The sequence below is a fragment of the Ornithodoros turicata genome, unplaced genomic scaffold, assembly GCF_037126465.1.
Source record: "Ornithodoros turicata isolate Travis unplaced genomic scaffold, ASM3712646v1 ctg00001425.1, whole genome shotgun sequence".
NCBI classification, from domain to species: Eukaryota; Metazoa; Arthropoda; class Arachnida; order Ixodida; family Argasidae; genus Ornithodoros; species Ornithodoros turicata.
This window is the reverse complement of record NW_026999602.1, coordinates 35,767-40,122: the sequence shown is the minus strand read 5'-3', so window position 1 is coordinate 40,122 and position 4,356 is coordinate 35,767. Positions and strand designations below refer to the sequence as shown.

The window sequence follows — 4,356 nt, the reverse complement described above, 5'->3', positions numbered from 1 at the left end:
TGCCTGCCTGATTAGGCGGCATGTTTCTCGGGAAGGGAAAGATGGTGGACAGGAGGAAAGGGTGAAGTGGAAGACCGAAGTAGTAGTGTATCAGCTCAACTAGCCGGCAAGTCACATCTTCGTCTGGACGCCATTAATGAGCAATTAGAGCTAATTGGGACCCCCCACATTAATCAGGACCCACCAGGGAGTCATTACACTAATTGGGGACCATCTAAGACACGTCCAGACGAAGATGTGACTTGCCGGCTAGTTGAGCTGATAAAAAAATAAAAAAATAGGTAGAAAATAAAATGAAAAGATAGAAATAGAGTGGAGAGAAACAATTTATTCGAAAATCAACGATGCCGCGGCGAAGAAACGGCTCCGGGGTGACCAGTGCTTGTTGACGTCGGGTAGTTGCAGAGATCGACGACAGGTGGCCACTTAGTTGCAAGGCATCACACCAGATGGCGCCACCATCATAGCTCTAGATGAGAGAGACAGAGAACTAGATAGTAGCGGCAGGTAAAAATGACAGCACTGCTAAACAAGTCTAGGCATGCGAGAGAAAAGGTCTAACCGCTACTGCTAAACAGAAAACAGTACACATCGGGGGAAAAAGGCTTACGGGGGGGACGATCGCTTAGGCCTAACCACAACACTACGCAGCTAACACAAGGCGGGAACCACACATCTCTAAACATGCGAGAAAAGGCTTAACACGAGCGCGGTCACCGCTAAACACGGCAAACATACGAGAAAAGGAGCGCGCTTGGGCATAACCTCAACACTACGCAGCTAACACAAGGCGGGAACCACACATCGCTAAACATGCGTCAACAGGCTTGGACACCGCAAAACAAGTCTAAACATGCGAGAAAAGGCTTAGCACGAGCGCGGTCACCGCTAAACACGGCAAACATACGAGAAAAGGAGCGCGTCAAATCACTCACCTTTTCCCCCGCGGCAACTTCCAGGCAGAAACTGAGCGACCGCGGAGAACACACGTCTGCTCTCTACGAGATCCAGCCAGAAAGTGAGCGAGCGCGCGGAGCGCACGTCCGTCTTCCGCGACGGTCCGAGAGAAACTGAGAGAGGCGACGCGCAGCGGCCGCTATGGATGCGCGCGCGCCCTCTGCTCCACCCGTCCGCGCATGCGCGCGCCCGCTGCTAGCTCCCTCTGCGCCGGCCGCGGGTGTTTTCGGTTTCGGCTCTCTGCTGCGCGCGCGCTCCTAGCGGCGACGGGTGGCTTTTCAGTTTCGCTTTCATTCTCCGTTCTTTGCGCGCGCGCGTTTATCTCTATAAAGGCAGCGCGCACCGCGCTCGCGTCATCATTCTGACCGATACGTGGAAAACGCCATGTGTGGTTTATTCTCCTGCGTTTCTCGTCGTCGCAAGGAAAAGACAAAAAACGAAGCACTTCGCGAATTTATACGCGGCATCGTGGAGGAAGCCTTTCAAGTCCACCGTCTGGAATGGTTGCAAGCACGTCAAGAAATGTGTCAGGACAAGATGAAGACGCTCGACCGCATCTTAGCGGCGGACAGACTGGCGAAAAAGAAGTCCAACTTTAGCCTGGACAATCTGTATTGGGAAAGCAGTTCCGATGTAGAGGACGACGACGAGGATGTGTAAATAAAAGCGATGCATTTCTCCTCGAGTCTCAGTCTCTTCTTTTTCTTCGTGCAACGTGTACGCACGTAACATGTCTTCCCCCGAACCTTTTCGTTTCCGTCATCCCTTTCGCTGTATCTTAAGCGGCCCCTCCATGTGCGGCAAATCTACTTTCGTTGCTAACGTGTTGAGGAACCTGAACGACGTGGTGGACAAGCCTTCGTCACAAATATTCTACGTGCAGAAATATGCTTCGCCGAGCATGCAGGACGAATTCGGGGACTCCGTAAAATTTACCAAGGAGCTACCGCGAGAGTGGGACACGTCGCGCGCTACGCTGATCGTTGTCGACGATCACATGACCGACGCCGGTTCCTTGAAGGAGGTGACCGATCTTTTCATTCGGGGTTCTCACCACGCCAACGCCTCGATCTTCTTACTCGTTCAAAACATCTTTTTCGACAGTAGCCATTTTAGAACAATATCCTACAACGCCAGTTACGTCGTCCTGCGGCGCACCGTGCGCAGCGTGCACCAGATGGAACATTTTGGCCAACAGCTATTTGGCAGAAAAAGATTGGAGTATTTTCTGGACGCATATAAACAAGCGATGTCGTCGCCCCACGCATATTTACTCGTGGATCTTCACAACTATACGCACGAGGATCACAGGTTGCGTAGCAATATCTTTCCGGGAGAACGTCAATATATCTACGCTCCGAAATGAATCTCCGCCCTCACCTCACTTTACTCAAAGTACTCTCCACTCTACCCCCTCCGCGCCGTCGCGACGTCTTGAGACGTTCGTCCTCGTCCGACATGAAACACCTCTCCGAAATTTGCCTCAATGTATTGAACGGAAAGGTGGCTCTAGCTCCAGATACGTTCGCGCGTTTGAAGAAGCACAAACGCTTTTTACGACGGCTCGCCTACAAAAAGATTCACAAGAATCCGCAACGTTTGAAGCGCTATCTGTCTCAGCAGCGAGGACAGGGCGTTCTTTCGTCGGTGGTTCCTCTCCTGCTTTCCGCCGTGTTGAACCTTTTCGCCAATGGCCAAGAGAATTGAAGTGACCCCCTCCATCGGAAACATTCGTTCCTCGAAGGAGAGTGACGACGTCAAAGTGAAACTCATACTGCAAGCACTGTATCGCATACTCAAGCAGTACGGATTTGACCCCTACGACAATAAAAACAAGGCGTCCGACGCTACAAATGACTTTGACTATTCGCTCCTCTCTCCAGAGGTGGACGAAGAGGAAGCGGAAAGGGTCGTCTCGGAATTAAAGAAGGTTCTTTCCTGGGATCGCGAGGGTTGTGTCTCCGTGTCGGGCAAGCCCATCAGACACTCCTCCGTTTACGAACTCGTCAATTATTTGTTGCAACGTAAGACGGGAAAGAAACCTTCCTGGTTCCTCAAAGTCTCGAAACTATTGCGTCTGATTTCTCTACCCAAATCTCGCGAGCCTCAACAGCAGCAGCAGCAGCAGGCCTCCATTGCGTGGACGACTTATGGAGGGATATGAGAAACCAGAGGGTGGTTTGGGGGGTGTGGAACGCTATAGAAAAGCGCATCACTTGAGCAAAAAGAAGGCTCTCGCCATTCTCAGAAAGCTGGATGCCTACACGCTCCACCATCCAGTCAGAAGAAAGTTTAATAGGAGACACATCATCGCGCTCAAGATCAACGACGTGTGGCAAATGGACCTCGCCGATTTTTCAAAATACAAGAGATTCAACGGTGGCTACCGCTACATTCTCGTGGCAATCGATTCCCTCTCCCGCTTTCTGCGCACCCTCCCGCTAAAGACGAAGCGCCCCGCCGAAATGAAAAGGGCCATGATAAGACTTTTTCGGGGAGGTAACGTACCTACACGCATCTTTTGCGACAGAGGCTGCAACAAGAGCGTCAAGGAGTATCTCTCACGAAAGAAGGTACACATCTATTCTACCTTCTCTCCAGTAATCAAAGCATCGCAGGCAGAGCGCGTCATACGCACTTTACGCGACAGAATATTCCGTTATTTTAGAGTAACGGGAAAATACCACTTCGTTTCCGCGCTTCCCAAGATCGTGCGCGACTACAACACCACCAAACACAGGACTTTGGGCATCAGCCCGTCCGAAGTCACGCCCGAAAACGAATTGGAGCTGTTCAATAAGATCAATGGGAAGCCCGTCGTACCCTCCGTGAAAAAGAAGCTCAAACTGGGGGATAAAGTGAGGGTCCTACTACACAGAAAAGGTTTTCATAAGAGCTCGGAAGGGAGTTGGTCGCCTCAGATTTTCACCGTCTCCCGCCTGAGAGACACCTCTCCTCCCGTCGTGCACCTGGAAGATTACCGGGGTAAGGAAGTGGACGGATCTTTCTACCCGGAGGAGGTACTCGTCGTAACCCGAGACGCCAATCAGCCTTGGCGAGTAACGAAAGTGCTGAGGAAGAAGCAGGTGAACGGTCAGAGCTTCTCCTTGGTTCACTGGTTCGGTTACGACAAAGAACACGACAGTTGGGTGCCGAGCAGCGACGTGGTCAAGATTGGGAAATGATGTCAGACATCTACGTCCACCTGCTCTCGAACGCCAGCATGGATAAGTTTCCCTCGAATAAACTCAACGCCTTCACGGTAGCTTTCGATAGTCCGCTTCAGCTCTCGAATCGGTATAAAGTCGGTCAGATGGATCTCAGCATAAGTAACGATTTTTTAAATATCGGCTACGAAAGGCAAGATGCAAAAATCGAGGTTTCTTTCGAGGACACGGT

General features: G+C 51.3%; 1 long non-coding RNA gene across 1 annotated transcript; it reads right to left on the bottom strand.

Annotated features, from left to right (window-relative positions):
* Positions 1–308: 308 nt before the first annotated feature.
* LOC135376990 (uncharacterized) lies at positions 309–1,062 on the bottom strand. The gene is made up of 2 exons (XR_010417956.1): positions 936–1,062; positions 309–469 (listed from the first exon to the last, which is right to left on the bottom strand). It is a non-coding gene; the product is annotated as an uncharacterized LOC135376990 (long non-coding RNA).
* Between the last annotated feature and the right edge of the window lie 3,294 nt (positions 1,063–4,356).